Here is an 18,852-nt window from a genome sequence, read left to right as displayed (position 1 = left end):
TCTATTTCAATAGTGACTGTAGAGTTCATTACCATTAAGTGTTGAAAGGTCAAAGACTCTCTCAGCACAGAATGTTAATTTTGACATCATCTTGCCAGAGAAAGAAAACGTGACATGAATGTTTGAGGTAGGAGAACTGAAAGATATGCTTTTAGGAAAGTGATACCTGCTTTGTGTTACCAATTACCAGCTCCACTTTCTTCTTTACATTAGTGTCGTCATTTTGGTGAATAGCAATTAGATTAGGCTTTATGCTGAAACAGCCCTTGCTTGTGTCTTCTTGTAGGCGCTCTACAGCTGCTCTGTTCTCATCTCCAGCCTTTCTAACCCAGCCTGCCAAGTGGTAGGATTTCCTAGGTGTGTACTACCATGCCCAGTTGGAAAAGGTAGCTTCTACCAAGGCTCTCAGTGATTTTGCATCTTTATATTCACACTATTCTGTAGCCTACTGTCTCCCATAACCAAATGTGGACAACCCTATAGAATTGCTAATAAGAATTTGCTGTGAAAAAACGCAAATGTTGCTACCCTTGTCTTTGAGTAACTATCATTTCCTGTCTTTTTAAATTTGCTTTATTGGCTGGGATGTCTTCTGATAGGCTCTCACATTGGTTTTGTTCAATTCTTTATAATTGTTTATAATTTTGAAAGATTTAACTTATTTTAAAAAAATGTGTATGAGTGTCTTAACTTCAGGTATGGCTGTATACCACATGTATGACTGGTGTCTACAAGGAATAGAATTGGGGGTCAGATCTCCCAGAACTGGAGTTACATACAGATGGTTGTTAGCTACCATGTGGGTGCTGGGGTTTAAATTTAAGTTCTCTGGAAGGACTCTTCCAGAGCCATTGTCCAGCCCTCTTGTTTCCTTTTATGTACTCTTTCTTATCCTCTTGCTTACTGCTATGTTGTACAGAACTATGTAGAGAGGTTCATGTAGCAGTGAACTGAGCTAATCTCTAACCTCGAGAAACCAATGCTCAGGTACTACAGCATGATGGGGCATGAATGCTGTTAACAAACATACAAGCTTGGCTTTCTTCTAATTTTGAACCTTTAGGTAACCAAGTCTCAGAAAAGGCTCAGAGCCAGAGAACCTAGCTAAGCGGTACCTAGCTACACAACCCAGCCAAACTGTGACACAATGCATGTTGTTTCAAGTTGCTAACATTTTGTGGGTTACTTGTTACACAGCATAGAGATAGCTAAAGCTGGAGATAAACTGAAGCGCTAAGTAAACACTTCACATATTTGCTTTGTATAGGCCATTTGGTTACTTTAAAACCTAAGCATCTAAGATATTCTATAAAATGTTTCTGAGTTAAAAGTATTATAAAACATTGTCAATGCACACTGTTTCTCTAGTAATTTTCCTTCCTCTTCATTCTCTGTTTCTACACCAGTACCAAGGTTCTTTTTTTTAAAGCTTGTTTTACTTGGAGAGGCAGAACTGATATTAGAATGTTCTTTTATGTACTTAATTGCTCGTTTTCCAAATCGAAAGAATAAAGTAACCTGACAAAACCACTCTGCATTTTGTAGTTGCTGACTGTCATGTCAGTGACTATAAAATACAGCATACACTTATGATTCATTCATTATCCATGAAAAAACTGTTTCCCATGGGGTATTTTTGGCCAAGTGCTTCTTTGTGCTGATGTGTCCAGGTTAAGCCAGTCATGACTCATCATATCACATGGGAGACTGGGGACTGGCACTGTCAAACGCAATGGACCAGATGGAAATTGTCAAAGGGAATTTGATTTGAACTCACATGAAAGTAATTTTTCACTGCTTTGTCTACTCTAATTACATGTTACTGACGCAAAAGCAATTTGTGGGCGGGTAGAATTCTAGGTAATGTCATTAAAAGATATTGTGCTCATGCCTGTAATAACAACACTTATAAGTTAGAAGCCAACTTGGCCTTCCAGTTTTCATCTGTACCTGGGAGCTGGCCCTGTGCTATTGCCCTCCACACTTCAATCATACCCAGAGACAGCTTGACACCCAGGAATTCTGACACACCCAGGCTCACAGGAGGGACTTCTATAGCTGAGAATTTCTACAGCTGATAAAAAAAAGTTCAGCAAAGTGGCCAGATATAAAATTAACTCAAACAAATCAGTAGCTTTCCTTTATATAAATGATAAAGGGGCTGAGAAAGAATATAGGAAAACAACACCCTTTACAATATCCCAAATAATAAAAAATACCTTGGGGTAATTCTAACAAAACAGTAAAATATCTGTATAATAAGAACTTCAAGTCTCTGAAGAAAGAAATCAAAGAAGATCTCAGAAGATGGAAAGATCTCCCATGCTCATAGATTGGCAGGATTAACACAGTAAAAATGGCCATCTTACCAAAAACAATCTACAGATTCAATGCAATCCCCATCAAAATTTCAACTCAATTCTTCATAGAGCTAGAAAGAGAAACTCTCAAATTCATCTGGAATAACAAAAAAAAAAAAAAAGGAAAGATAGTAAAAACTATTGTCAACAATAAGAGAACTTCTGAGGGAATCACTATCCGCAACCTCAAGCTGTACTACAGAGCAATAGTGATAAAAACCACATGGAATTGGTATGTGAAGACTCAGAAATGAACACAGACACCTATAGTCAACTGATCTTTGACAAAGAAGCCAAAACCATCCAGTGGAAAAAAGACAGCATATTCAACAAATGGTACAGGCTCAAGTGGCAGTCAGCATGTAGAAGAATGCAAATTGATTCATTCTTATCTCCTTGTACAAAGCTCAAGTCCAAATGGATCAAGGATCATCACATAAAACCAGATATACTGAATCTAGTAGAAGAGAAAGTGGTAAAGAACCTCAAATACATCAGTGCAGGGAAAAATTTCCTAAACAGAACAAATGGCTCAGGCTCTAAATCAAAAATAGACAAATGGGATCTCCTAAAATTGCAAAGCTTCTGTAAGGCAAAGGACACTGTCAATAAGACAAAACAGCAACCAACAGAATGGGAAAAGATCTTTAGCAACCCTACATCTGATAGAGGGCTAATATTCAATATATACAAAGAACTCAAGAAGTTAGACTCCAGAGAACCAAATAACCCTATTCAAAATAGGGTAGAGAGCTAAACAGTTGTCCACCGAGGAATCTTGAAAGGCCAAGAAGCACCTAAAGAAATGTTCAACATCTTTAGTCATCAGTGAAATACAAATCAAAATGACCCTGAGATTCCACCTCACACCAGTCAGAATGGCTAAGATCAAAAATCCAGGTGACAGCAGATGCTGGCAAGAATGTGAAGAAAGAGGAACATTCCTCTGTTGCTGGTGGGATTGCAAGCTGATACAATCACTCTGGAAATCAGTCTGGCAGTTCCTCAGAAAACTGGACATAGTACAACTTGAGGTCTGAGCTATACCACTCTGGGGCATATACCCAGAAGATGCTCCAACATGTAATAAGGACACATGTTCCACTATGTTCATAGCAGCCTTATTTATAATAGCCAGAAGCTGGAAACAACCCAGATGACCCTCAAAGAAGAAATGGATACAGAAAATATGGCACATTTACTACTCAGCTATTAAAAACAATGACTTCATGAGATTTGCAGATAAATGGATGGCATTAAAAAAAAATCACCCTGAGTGAAGTAACACAGTCACAAAAGACCACACATGGTATTATTAGCCCATAAAGCTCAGTATACCCAAGATACAACTCAAGAAGAAGGAAGACCAAAGTGTGGATGCTTCAGTCCTACTTAGAAGGGGGAACAAAGTAATCACGGGAGGTAGAGGGAAGGAGGGACCTGAAGGGGGAGAGGAGTAGGAGAGAAACGTGGGGGCAGGATAAGGAGTGGGAGTAGATTGAGGAGAAGTACAGACATTCAGGAAATTGAAAGGAGGTGTGTAGAACTAGTAAGTCCTAGATGCCAGGGATCCAATGGGGATGGCATTATCTGAATTAAAGGGGGAGAGAACCTTTAGTGACCATTTCCAGTGGATAGACATGGACCCTGGTTGAGGGATGGGACCACCTACTCATCTCAAAAGTTTTAATCCAGAATTATTCCTGTCTAAAGGAAATGCAGGGACAAAGAGTGGAGCAGAGACTGAAGAAAAGGCTGTCCAGAGACTGCCCCACCTGGGGATCCATCCCATATACAGTCACCAAACCCAGACACTATTGTGGATACCAAGAAGCACTTGATGACAGGAGCCTGATATAACTGTCTCCTGAGAGGCTGTGGCAGAGCTTGACCAATACAAATGTGGATGTACACAGCCAACATTGGACTGAGCACAGGGACCACAGTGGAAGAGTTAGTGGAAGAATCAAATGAGCAAGGAGTTTGTAGCCCCATAGAAAGAACAACAATATTGACCAACCAGACCCCCCCTCAATCCCCGGAGGTCCCAGGGACTAAACCACCAACCAAAGAATACACATGTAGGGAACCATGGCTCCAGCTGCATATGTAGCAGAGGATGGCCTTATCTGGAATCAATAGGAGGGAGACACTTAGTCTTGTGAATACTTGATGCCCCTGCCTAGGGGGATGGTGGGGCAGTGAGGGGGAAGTGGGTGGGTGAATGGGTGGAGGAGCACCCTCATAGAGACAGGGGCAAGGGGCAATGGGATAGAAGGTTTGCAAAATGGAAACCTGGAAAGGAGGACAATGTTTGAAATGTAAATGAATAGAATTAAAAAAAAAAAGCTGTGTAGACCCACAGGGGGAAAGGTTCTGTGAGGAGTCAGGGAAGGGATTAAAATGAACAAAATTCATTGGCTAAAAGTATCAAAGAACTAAGAAGATTGTAAAAATAGCAGTGATACATCAAAACAATCGTCCATCCTGATCAAGTAGGCTTCATCTGAGGGATGCAGGGATGGTTTAATATATGGAAATCCATCAATGTAATCTACTATATAAACAAACTCACATGCTCCACTATGTTCATAGCGGCCTTATTTATAATAGCCAGAAGCTGGAAACAGCCTAGATGTCCCTCAACAGAGGAATGGATGCAGAAAAAATGGTACATTTACACAATGTAAATTGTCTACTCAGCTATTAAAAACAATGAATTTATGAAATTCTTAGGCAAATGGATGGATCTGGAGGATATCATCCTGAGTGTGGTAACCCAATCACAAAAGAACACACATGATATGCACTCACTGATAAGTGGATATTAGCCCAGAATCTTAGAATACCCAAGATACAATTTGCAAAACACATGAAACTCAAAAAGAAGGAAAACCGAAGTGTGGATACTTCGTTCCTTCTTAGAATGGGGAACAAAATACCCATGGAAGGAGTTACAGAGACAAAATCTGGAGCTGAGATGGAAGGATGGACCATCCAGAGACTGCCCCACCTGGGGATCCCTCCCATAATCAGCCACCAAATGCAAGACACTATTGCATATGGACCCTGATATAGCTGTCTATTGTACGGATATGCCAGTTCCTGGCAAATACAGAAGTAGATGCTCACAGTCATCTATTGAATGGAACACAGTGCCCCAATGAAGGAGCAAGAGAAAGTACCCAAGGAGCTAAAGGATTCTGCAACCCTATAGGAGGAACAACAATCTGAATTAACCAGACTCCCCAGACCTTGTGTCTCTTCTTGTATATGTATCAGAGGATGGCCTTGTTGGTCATCAATGGGAGGAGAGGTCCTTGGTCTTGTGAAGATTATATGTCCCAGTACAGGCTAATGCCAGGGCCAGGAAGTGGGAGTGGGTGGCTTGGGGAGCAGAGCAGGGGGAGGATATAGGGGACTTTACTAGGAAACTAGCAAACTAGGAAAGGGGATAGCATTTGAAATGTAAATGAAGAAAATATCTAATAAAAATAGCAATGATACTTGTGCTGGTATTTATGTCTAACCTGATTAAAATATTATAAAAATTTAAAAAAAGAAACCAGCTTGAACTATACAACAAATTGAAGGGCAGCCCGACACACACACACACACACACACACACATTCACTTGTATGCAGTTTGGGAATGTGCCTTATTAGTTTCTTACAACTCTAGTAACACACCTACCCGAGAAAAATTATTAAGAAGGTTGACATTTACTGAGGAACTCATTTTGGCAGAGAAATAACATGAGATTTAATTGGTTTTACTTTACTTATTTGGGTCTAATGTAACAGTTTTGTGCATGTTTTCTAACACATTGAAGTACTCTGTGAAGGTGTCAAGGTTTTCATCTCCCAGTGAATGGAGCTGATTTCACCAGGATTTTTCTTTGTCTGTGTTTGTAGCAGTGTAATGAAGCATTTCAACTTGACTCAGGAGGCTCAGGTTATCTCATGGGTTGGGTCGTTGGCTACTCTGAAAAGGATGAAGAATGAAGTTGGATTTTACAGGAGACTTCAACCAACTTCAGGTATCTTTACAAGTTTGCATTCATTGAACTAAGGACTCAAGGGCTGATTGATTTTATATAACTATTATTATTTTAGTTGCCCTACAAAACAACCTGTTTGATTATACACACATGTTGCATCTTGCTCATATTCAACATTCCTACCCTTCTGCCCTTCATTCCTGCCTTTCTCTGTTCCCCTTTCCTGCAAATAAAATAGTTGTTTGTTTTCATTACTCTTAAATATCATTCACTTGCTGGATCAATGAGATGCTGGTCAAAAAACAACAGAGAAAACCAAAAGTTCTTGTTCGTGAAGGTTGAAATTGACTATTGCACTAAGTGGTTATGAGTTCCACCATTGGATATTGTAGATATTTTCAATGTCATGTTATGAGCAATTGTACAATCACAGTCCATTAAATCATGAGTCAAATTTATTTTCTTTCTGGGAATTTGCTGTTCTCTTTGGAGAGAAATTGACCTAAATTATGTGTTATTTGCTTAGATTATTGTGATCTATAGGTGTAGCTGGTATTTGCTATTCAGAAGCAAGCAAGCCATCCTCACAAGGTTCTCTTTCCTGACAGAGGCTTAGCGACTCCCAGGGACCCTCATGACCTGGCTTTCCAATATCACAAAGGGGACAGCACACATACTGGAAGCAATTTGAGAACAGTCAGAGAAAAGTAATGACAGTTATCTTGTATTTAATTTTTAGGATTATTTCTTTACCTTCAAGTACCAGTTGTAAATACATACAGTAACTTTATTCTCCTAAGAATTTGCTCTTGCTGTTTCTTTTGCTTGAAATTTCTTAGGCAATGTTTGTCATTTCAGACACATCTCAGCTGTTGTTCCCAGGAAGATGATTTGAACATTATATTGGGTTCTCAACCCTGCACACATTAGCTCCTCTCTTCTGTGTTCACATGCCTTGCTCAGTTCCCTGTCTTCACACCGTTCACATTGTATTATAAAATTGACTTACTTGTCTGACATATCTGACTCCCAAGATTGTAACACTTGAGATCTGACTCCCAAGATTATAACACTTGAGATCAGAAACCATATCCCATTTAACACTGTAGTCTGAATGATAAGTACCATGCAATTTCATACAGGCTACTATTGTATGAATTTTGTATTTAGGAACATGATGTTATTCATTATATAGCAAACCATCCTACAAATTCTATATCCTTTTAAATATACTTTAAAAAGTTCAAGAGGCAGAATAATAGATCTCCAAATGCCCACTTCTTGGTTCCTGAAAGTTGTAAATATTTGATTACACAGAGAATGGTAACTGAGATTGCAAGTGGAAGTGCAGCCAGTATCTGTAACTGTAAGATAGGAATAATGGGTGTTACCTAGTGCACCAGTTCACTTAGAAGGGTCTTTCACACTAGATGGGAGATGCAACATAGGAAGCAGTGCCAAGACATGAAAATAAAGGCCTAGTGATGGGAGCTGGAGAGATGGCTCAGTGGTTAAGAGCACTGCCTGTTCTTCAAGAGGACCTAGGTTCAATTCCCAGTAGCTACATGGCAGCTTGCAACAGTTTGTAACTCTGGGGGTCCAGGGTATCTGATACCTCCACACAGACACACATGCAGGCAAAACACAAAAACAAACAAACAAATAAACAAAGAAACAAACCTACCTAGGGATTACCTGTGAGGACTGGGTTTGTCTTGCTCCCTGTGAAGACAGACTGGGCAGGGATCGTCTGAGGTACAAACAAAGTAAGGAAATAGGTTTTTCTCAGAGATAGGGAGAGGAATGGCCTTCGCCTTTTTCACTGAGAATTACTGACACAATATGAATAAAATGAGTTTCAAGCCACTAAGTTTCTGATCATTTGTAAGAACAATAGAAAACACACACAAACATCAGGATAGACCAGATTATGCTTAGAAAGCAGACTATGCACATGTCTTACTTGTGTCATTTGTAGGTTTACTTTGACTTCAAGGGAATGGTCTGATGCTGTTACACATCATCTTTATGCAGCAATGTGTGCAGCAGAGCATCTTTTTTTTTCTTTTTTTTTTTAATTAGGTAATTTCCTCAATTACATTTCCAATGCTATCCAAAAAGTCCCCAATACACTCCCCCCCCCCAGTCCCCCACCCACCCACCCCCACCCCTTGGCCCTGGCATTCCCCTGTACTGGGGCATATAAAGTTGGCAAGTCCAATGGGCCTCTCTTTCCAGTGATGGGCTACTAGGCCATCTTTTGATACAAATGCAGCTAGAGACAAGAGCTCTGGGGTACTGGTTAGTTCATAATAATGATCCACCTATGGGGTTGCAGTTCCCTTTAGCTCCTTGAGTACTTTCTCTAGCTCCTCCATTGGGGGCCCTGTGATCCATCCAATAGCTGACTGTGAGCATCCACTTCTGTGTTTGCTAGGCCCCGGCATTGTCTCACAAGAGACAGCTATATCTGGGTCCTTTCAGCAAAATCTTGCTAGTGTATGCAATGGTGTCAGCGTTTGGAAGCTGATTATGGGATGGATCCCTGGATATGGCAGTCTTTAGATGGTCCATCCTTTCTTCACAGCTCCAAACTTTATCTCGCAGCAGAGCATCTTTATAACATAATTCTTGCAGTTTTGGTGAGATCTAAGAAATAATGACAGGACTTATGTATCTAGAAAGTTACACAAAAATGCTATATTTCATAACTTGTTCTCTACCTCAAACATCTGAGATTGCCAAGATTAACTACTTGAGACAAAAACCAAAACACCAAAAACCAAACCAAAACAAAACAAAACCCCTTGGACTAAAATCTCTTCAAGAAGATAAACAAAAATAAATGAAAAACATAACACATCCAAATAAACCAGTTTACACAACCTAATGAACTTATTTACTTGTTTTTATAGTAAAGTTTATAACAATGAAAGCTAAACCATGCAGTGGTGGCTCACACCTTTAATCCCAGCACTTGGGAGGCAGAGGCAGGTGGATTTCTGTGTTTGAGGCCAGCCTGGTCTACAGAGTGAGTTCCATGGCAGCCAGGGCTACATAGAGAAACCCTGTCTCGAAAAACCAAAACCAACCAAATAAAAACAAAACAACCCCCCCCAAACCAAAAACCAATAAAAGCTAAAATAGGAGAAATTTATATTCCCTCTTTCCTCTTGCTCTCCCTCCTTCATATAGAGAGGTGCAGGTAGGAGGTGAGAATGAAAATTTGCGTCAGGTGTTGCCTGTGCCCAGAGCCACTCTGCTCTGCGTGCTTTCTGTGCTCTGTGCACTCTGTTGCCAACCCTTCTGCCATCTGGGCAGAGCGCTTCCAGTTGGCCCACCCCAACATCTACTCCATCTTTGTAAGAGTTGCTAGAGCACATGGAGGAACCAATGATGCAGAACCAGATCTGGGAGCAGGTCGTTGCCAACAAAGATGCAAACCTGAAGCATGGCCATGATCGAAGAGGGTGGGACCATGAAGCAGCAGCTCCGAGGAGCCTGAGAGTCACACGGAGGTTCTGAGGGAGACACGGAGGCGGAGCAGTAGTCTGCAGAGCCCTCAGTATCCCCGCGCTGACTAAAAAAGGACAGGCCATATGGGAAGATTTTTTTTTTTTTTTAAAGTGGACTCGCAAAACTGGAAGGAAATATGGTGGAGCAGAACCACGAGGGCAGAAGAGGGCAGGTGAAACTACAGATGTGGTGATGAAGAGAGTGGGAGAAATATGTTGGCCTGCAGCAGACAAGGGCTGGTCTGTAGCACTGAGTGATGGCGGCTCACCCTGAAGAAGGAAGAACAGGTTTTAGATCCATTCCTCTGAGAGGGCAATCCTGTGTGCGTAACATTCCTGTATTTTCTGGAGATTTGTGGGCACAAAGACCTTTGTATTGTACTTCCAGCATCTCATGAGACAACAATCAAGCTTTTATGGCCGTGTTCAGGGCACATCAATTCACTTGAGCAAATATATAAAGTAGGAAGCTAAGGCAAAAGTATCAAGAGTTCATGGTCTGAAGTCCTGTCTGGACTTCATAGACAGACACTGTTCAAAAAAATAAAAAAAGTAATTTTTAAGATTTAATTCCTGTATGTTAACCTACGTTATTCTTATATGGAATAAGCAAATTCCATATGAATAAAGCATAAAAACTCTTACATACATACATGATAGCAAGACTGGACAAGAATATGAAGAAAAGGAAACGTTTCTTACACCGCTGGTGGCCGTGTGAATTGGTGCAGCCATTATGGAAACCTGTGTGAAGGTTCCTCCAAAACTTAAATATAGAATCAACATATGCTTCCATGACCGACATACATAAGGAATAAAATCAGTATGTCAAAGAAAAAAGAAAGAAAAGAAGAAAATTCTAAGACTAGGAAGCTCAGCCTCCTGACATTGGGATCTAGCAAAGTCTACACTTGAGAATTCCATAATTGAATTGCAAAAAATTGGGAAAACGTTTTAACTTTATGTGTCGGCCTGTATTCAACACTCTTTTCAACTGGAAAACAAAGCATGTCAGGGGGTCAAATAGTGTCCTGAGCTATGACGAGTACCAGAGATAGGTAGGTTAGAAGAATGACTCCTGAGTAAAATGTGAGAGAAATTGACTATAAGTTATAATTACATTATATAATTATAATTATACATTTATGTTTATTTTTGTGAAAAAACATTGTTCCAAGGTAAAATATTATGCAGCAAAACTGAGACCCGTATGGGTAAAAAATTCCTGTTTTTTCTTCTATTGAAAACAAATTTTTTTTCATACAATATATTGATTGTAGTTTTCCCTCCATCTATTTCTCCCAATTCCTCCCCTCCCATCTGAATCTATCCCATTTCCCTCTCTCCTTAGAAAACAAGCAGGAATCTAAGAGCTAGTAATAAAACAAGGTAAAATATAATTAGATAAAAATTGGAATAGGAGAAGATGAACAAACAGAAGGAAAAGAGACTAAGTTAAAAAAAAAAGCACAAGAACCACATATAGACACAAAACACCCTGGTTCACACATTAAGAAATCCCATCAAAATACAAACTGGAGGGTAAAACATATACAAAAAACCTGTAGGGCAAGATAAATAAAGAAACAGACAACAAACAAACAAAAGGAGGAAGAGGTGAAGGAGGAGGAGGAGAACAAGAAGAGCAAGAAGAAAAACAAGAACAAGCAGCAGCGGCTGCACAGATGCCTGAGATGCCAAGAGGCCATTGATTTTGGGTTTGTTTTCTATAGGTCATCTACTGCTGGGCCTCCTCTGACTCTCTTGTGATAACTAATTTTCAATCTGGAAGTGGTTATCAGTGGAAGGTAGCTTCCGCACTGGGCATGGGGCATATTGCCACTTTCAGTTTTAGGACCCCATCTGGTGCAGACTGGTATAGGCCCTATGCATGTGTCTTTGTTAGGGTTTTACTGCTGTAAACAGACACCATGACCAAGGCAACTCTTTTAAAGTACAACATTTAATTGGGGCTGGCTTATAGCTTCAGAGGTTCAGTCCATTATCATCAAGGCAGGAGTGTAGCAGCATCCAGGCAGATGTGAAGCAGGAGGAGGTGAGAGTTCTACATCTTCATCCAAAGGCAGACAGGAGAAGACTGGCTTCCAGGCAGATAGGATGAGGGTCTTAAAGCCCAGGACCACAGTGACACACCTACTCCAACAAGTCCACACCACCAAATAGTGCCACTCCCTGGGCCAAACATATTCAAGCCACCACAGCATGCCACTTCAGTCTCTGTGAGTTCATATGCATGTTGGTCCTGCTGTGTTGGGATGGCCTTGTTTCCTTGTGGTCCTCCACCCTTCCAGCTGCTCTTACACTGTCTCAACCTCCTCCCTCCAGGGCTCACGGAGACATCCTGCTGAGAATTGAGTGTTCCCAGTTCTCTTCCTCTCTGCACATTGTCTGGCTGTGGGTCTTTGTAATTGTTCCATCTGTTGCAGCAAGAAGCTTCTCTGACCCTCTATGGCTCTGTGGATGTGGCTTGCTTAGCTTCGACTTCATAGCTAACATTAACATATAAGTGAGTAAAAGCATGTTTGCCTTTCTGGGTCTGGGTTACCTCAATCAAGGTGATTTTTTTCTACTTCTATCTATCTGCATATTTCATTTTTTAAAAAATGGTAGAGTAATAGTCCATTGTGTATATGTACCACATTTAAAAAAAATCTATTCATCTGTTGAGGCTGTTTCCAATTTCTGGCTAGAGCGGATAGACCAGTAATGTACATGATTTAGCAAGTATCTTTGTGGTGGGAAAAATATATTATTTTTATTTCTATTGTTAAAAGACCACCTGCTCCATTTATTATTCTGTGTGTGTTTAAAATAAACATTCACAGATTTTTTTTCAAGCAAATGTGACAGTTTACTCATCACGTTATTTTAACCTGTTTTCAACTTGAGTTTTAATCGAATGATATTTGTTAATACATCTTATTTAAATAGTTATGCCATTCTCTCAGCTGCGGTATTTCATTATATGAAAAAAAACATTTGTTTATTCAGTTGCCAGAACTGGCCATCATGTTGTTGCTAGGCAATGCTAAAATTAATTTCTTACTTTACAATATTTTTGAAATTTTCTATATCTTTTCTTTAGGATGCTTTCTTAAACATGGGGAATAGATATATAACTTAAAGTGTTTTGAGATTCTACACACTTATTTCTAAAAATTTTAGTAACTTGTAAATGAAAATTTCAGGATCCTTTCTGTCATTTGATCGTTTTGTTCTTGGTAATATAAGCAGCTTTTATTTCACACTTCAGTGTGTGTTTTGAATGACCACTAGAGGTCATCTAAGAAATTAAATATCCCACATGAAGCTCAGACGGTTCTGTCAGGTTGACCTTCGTGTAAAGCAGACAAAGAATCATTAGCTAATGCCAGCTGACTGTATTGAAATACACCCTAACTTGAAAACCGATCCTTTATGTCTAGGGAGGACCCACAGCATCTGACCGAACTTAATCTAAGAACAAGATTAGCACATAATTCTTTTTCTTCTGCTTGCTACTTGCACATATTTTGTTTTTTTATATTTACTTAAGTTAGTTTTGGTTAAATAGCAAGTCTAAGACATGTTAGAGTCAAAGTAGTCATGAAAGGGTTATGGAGATGGCTGAGTGGTCCAGAGCTATCTGGTTGCTCTTCCATAGGTCTTGAGTTCAATTCCCAACAACCACAGGGTGCATCAGAACCATCTATAATAGGATGTGATGCTCTCTTCTGTTATGCAGATGTACAGGAAGACAGAGCACTCATCAATCAATCAATCAATCAATCAATCAATCAATCAATCAATCTTTAAAAAAAACACACAGAAAGTAGCCATGCAAAACTTGTTGCGTTTGTTTTATTAAGGAGGTAACTGATTTTGCTGCTGTATTCTTTCCATGCCTCTATAATATGTTGTTACATAGTAATATGCTACAAACAAAGCAAACTGGTATCTTTTCTTTTCTACACTTAATATCTCAGTGGATGTGTTTTGATTTTATCAGATTTGAGGACTGGAATAATTATCCATTATAACCATTTACTGCTGTCCTACAAATTAGAATCTTTATATAAGGGAGAAAATATAAGACAAACTACAAATACAGATATTCTTTTTTTTTTTTTTTTTTTTTTTTGGTTTTTCGAGACAGGGTTTCTCTGTGTAGCCCTGGTGTAGCCCTGGCTGTCCTGGCACTCACTTTGTAGACCAGGCTGGCCTCGAACTCAGAAATCCGCCTGCCTCTGCCTCCCCAGTGCTGGGACTAAAGGCGTGCGCCACCACGCCCGGCTCAGATATTCTTTGATTTATGAGATTGTAACTTCACAAACCTATTTTGAATTGAAAGTATTATACACTGAAAGAATGTTTGCCTCATCTAACCCATGAACATCTCCATCTAGCTTAGCTTTCCTTAAATCTGCTTAGAACACCAACAGCTTGCATTGGGTAAATCATCTAACATGAACCCTATTTTGTGATAAAGTGTTAAGTGTCTCATAATTTATTGACTGATTTACTGAAAGTACAAAACAAATGGTTGTATTCGGTATGCCTTTACATCATAGTAAAGATGAAAAGTTGTAAATTGAACAGAGAATCACAATTTAAAGACCATCTGTGATTTAATTTGCAAAAACGATTTTATTCTAAAACATCTATGTTCTCTTTGCTTACAGGTTAGAGATGATACTCACACCATCTGTGATGTTTAGTTTTATATATCAGTTTTATGGACCAGAGATTGCCCAGGCTTTTAATTAACACTGCTTTTGGGTATGTTTTTGAGCATGTTCCTGGAAGAGCTAAGCATTTAGGTTGATGAGCTAAGGTGGACTAGATAACCCTCTCCCAAGTGAATAGGCATCATCATGTTCATGGACCCAAACAGGGCAAAGATGGGAGAAGATAGGATTCATATTCCAGTCAGATTTCCTAAGGTGGAAACTCAATTTTCTTCTAGTATTCTTGGTTCTTAACCTCCAATCTTGGTCTGGCATTTATGCCATTACTTCTTTATCTCATAAGCTATCAAGTACAAAACTTGCTATCCTGCAGATGGCAGATACTGGAAACTCCTAGCTTTAATAATCATGTGAATCCATGTTTTATAATATCTACTAATGTGTCTCTGTATTTATCATCTATCTATCTATCTATCTATCTATCTATCTATCTATCTATCTATCTATCTATCTTTCTTTCTTTCTATCTATCTATCTATCTATCTATCTATCTATCTATCTATCTATCTATCTATCTATCTATCTACCTTTCTTCTTCTTCTTCTTCTTCTTCTTCTTCTTCTTCTTCTTCTTCTTCTTCTTCTTCTTCTTCTTCTTCTTCTTCTTCTTCTTCTTCTTCTTCTCTTCTCTTCTCCTCCTCCTCCTCCTCCTCCTCCTCCTCCTCCTCCTCCTTCTTCTTCTTCTTCTTCTTCTTCTTCTTCTTCTTCTTCTTCTTCTTCTTCTTCTTCTTCTTCTCTTCTCCTCCTCCTCCTCCTCCTCCTCTTCCTCCTCCTCCTCCTCTTCCTCCTCCTCCTCCTCCTCCTCCTCCTCCTCCTTCTTCTTCTTCTTCTTCTTCTTCTTCTTCTTCTTCTTCTTCTTCTTCTTCTTCTTCTTCTTCTCTTCTCCTCCTCCTCCTCCTCCTCTTCCTCCTCCTCCTCCTCTTCCTCCTCCTCCTCCTCCTCCTCCTCCTCCTCCTCCTTCTTCTTCTTCTTCTTCTTCTTCTTCTTCTTCTTCTTCTTCTTCTTCTTCTTCTTCTCTTCTCCTCCTCCTCCTCCTCCTCCTCTTCCTCCTCCTCTTCCTCCTCCTCCTCCTCCTCCTCCTCCTCCTCCTCCTCCTCCTCCTCCTCCTTCTTCTTCTTCTTCTTCTTCTTCTTCTTCTTCTTCTTCTTCTTCTTCTTCTTCTCCTCCTCCTCCTCCTCCTCCTCCTCCTCCTTCATCATCATCATCATCATCATCATCTAACTATCATCTATCTACCTACCTATCCATTAATCTATCATCCTATCACCATTTATCTATACTATGTATCTTACTGATGAGTCCCCAGTATTCCAGAGTACCCAAATCATTGCTGAACTACACTGTACATTCATTGAAAAGCTCTCCTTGTTTACATTCCTTTCCCTACCTGTGGTTTTGTAGTGACAGTCACGTAAAACTGTGTGAATTTTCATAGCATCTCTTTTTAGAAACCCATTAGACTACTACAAATTATTAAGCCCTTCCCAAGAACTTTTGTTTATAGATCCTAAATCTAGGTGTATTGAGTATTTTATATTAAAAGCTAATTAAAAAAAAACATATGCATATGGTCTTCATCTTACAACTTTTCAACTTTATGATGTTGGAAAAGATACATTCATTAGGTTGTTGTGCCTTTTAATCATTTCTCAGGCAAGCAATATGCAGTATGATACTGACAAAATGCTGGGCATCGGCACTGAATGTCAGCTTCTGCTTCCCTATGCAGTCACAGGCTAAACAGTCAATGTTCTCCAGTGCAGTGTTTTGCTAAGCAACAAAGCATGGTAGGTTAGATGTATGAAGGGTTTCTTTGGTTTTACTATAACCTTATCTTGTTAGAGGTTTGCCAGGATATAACCCCTTCTAAGTTGAGGATTATATATTCATATCTTATTAAAGACATTAAGCTTATTAATACAAATATCATCTTAATGGAGAATATATTAATTTCCAAAAAGAAAAGAAGAATGGTTAGTGGAGTGGCGTTATTCCATATTTCTGCAATTGTCTTTAATGTCAGACTCAGTCGAGGACAGCTGTGTTCTCATGTAGGCTTTGGTGCTCAATTTGCTGTAGTGTCATAGGTCATTTAGCCTCTGGGAAACTTCACTGTGTTTACCAATGAATGAAGATAACATCAACAACAACAAAAGGAGAAAATGGAGTCATAGCATTGTTATGAAAATAGCTTCCAGCTTGTGCGTACCTTGTGAAGGTCTTCAGGAGCCCCTGGAGTTCCCAACTCACATTTTCAGACCCATAGTACTAGATTATTGGGACCATTACTAGACATTTTTTTAAATGGTAGAGTAAACACATATTAATGAGGCTATTATTGTAAAGTGGTATTGGAGGGTTGAAATCTAGGATCTCTAAATGAATTCTGACCTTCAGTGGGTTTAAAAAATGTCAGTAGAGCCAAAGTTTGAAAGTTTTCTTATCTGAAAAGTACATATAAGAATGTTTATTTCGTGGTACTATTTTTTAAGTATTGTAATTGTTAGTGGCCTAAGAGTACTGGTGACTTTAGTTATTGTTACTACTGAAGACTCAGTAGATGGTGATGATGATAAGAACCTCCTCCAAGTGTTCCAAAGTATTTGACCAACTACTATGGTAACTTTAGAAAACAAATGAATATCTGAGAGGTACCACAGTATCTTTGTGTCACATTACTGCTGTCCACTGTATTTAGTACGGTTGTTACTGTGTTACTATGAAGACCCCGAAGCTCACTGTATTTAGTACAGTTGTTACTGTGTTACTATGGAGACCCCAAAGCTCAGGATAGTTAAGTTACTTTGCTAAGGTGAGGGAGAGAACAGGCAGTCTGGCAGTCCCCAGAACCCAATTCTAAGGTCAGCACTCCTCTTCCTCCTCCTCCTCCTCCTCCTCCTGATACAGGATCTCATTATGTATCCATAGATGGTCTGGGATATGCTATGCACACCAGAGTGTCCTTTAACTTATGAAGATTCACCTGCTTCTGCCTCCTGACTGCAGGAATTAAATGTTTGTACCACCACTCCCTGCTCAGGACTAATAGTCTTAACTACATTCTACAACAGCATTATAAGAAGATACTTAATTTAAAAAATTATTATCATGTTATTATTATTATTTGCTTTAAGTGTATGAACATTTTGCTACATATATGTATATGTACCATATGTCTGCCTGGTGCTCTTGGGGGACAGAGGAAAGCATTGGATACCCTGGAACTGGAGTTTCAGGTGATTGTGAACTGCCATCTGGATTCTAGGAACCAAACCCAGGTCCTTTGCAAGAGTAATAAGTGTCTTTAACCATTGAACTGTTTCTTTAGGTCCCATTCTAGAAAGATTTTGCTTATCGTATTACAAATTATAGAATTTAAATTTACACTTGAATTTTAATCATTCTTCTGAGTGCATTTTGCATTCCTGAAAAAAAGAAGTCATTAAACTTCACAGGCATTGTTAGATTCCCAGTAGAATCATGGATACACAATAGAGGTAACCTCGTTACTTGACGGTGCCCCTCAACATTGTCATGCTGACACCATCTATCATTGCTGGCCTGCATATTTGTTTGGTTTCTCAGCATTTGTTACCAATTACATTGATGTGTCATGCCAAAGTTTTCTTTCTCTGGTTTCTCACAACTAATTGTATAAGGAATAATTTTCAGCATGACTTTTACCAGAGTAAGATGCACTTCAAATCTTTTTCAATGACAAGAACTTCCTGTATTCATTGAATTTCATGAGCAAAATACCTCAAGTGTGTCTCTTTCATTCATTTTAGGGAATTCTTAACGTCCTTAGAACATCTTATTTTACCAGTGACATCACTGGCCAAAGTACTTGAAATCAGAATAAGAGACTTCCTTTTGTATTCCTCAAGTATTTGCTAGAAAAACTGTATTTTATGCTTATATAGCAATCATATGACTGATTCAGATTTGGGCATACGATGGTAAAAAATATTTTAAATGGATTTCTTTCTTTCTTTCTTTCTTTCTTTCTTTCTTTCTTTCTTTCTTTCTTTCTTTCTTTCTTTCTTTCTTTCTTTCTTTCTCTATAGCAGAAACTTCCATGTAGGGCTGGAATGCTAATCACTGTATTTCTTGGATGAAACTGTGAGGCTTACTTTAGGTGCTATGTGCAATTTTAATTTGTGTTAATAAGGGTCAGCGTCACCATCTGGCCAATAAAACATGGTTGATCCCCTGAGAAAAATATGTGAT

At 39.2% G+C, this 18,852-nt stretch overlaps 1 long non-coding RNA gene across 2 annotated transcripts in view; it reads left to right on the top strand.

The window, feature by feature from the left end:
- The window catches only part of LOC115030088 (uncharacterized), a 159,486-nt gene that overhangs the window by 65,855 nt on the left and 74,779 nt on the right, over positions 1 to 18,852 (top strand). For both annotated transcript variants that reach the window (XR_003835708.2, XR_015045375.1), the window contains exons 3-4: positions 6,275 to 6,399; positions 12,222 to 12,402. This is a non-coding gene — a long non-coding RNA (uncharacterized LOC115030088). The remainder of the gene's footprint in view (positions 1 to 6,274; positions 6,400 to 12,221; positions 12,403 to 18,852) is intronic.

The sequence above is a fragment of the Mus caroli genome, unplaced genomic scaffold (genome assembly GCF_978045245.1).
Source record: "Mus caroli unplaced genomic scaffold, Mus_caroli_1 scaffold_1, whole genome shotgun sequence".
NCBI classification, from domain to species: Eukaryota; Metazoa; Chordata; class Mammalia; order Rodentia; family Muridae; genus Mus; species Mus caroli.
Note: the sequence above shows the minus strand (reverse complement) of the source record. Positions and strands in the feature narration are given on the sequence as shown.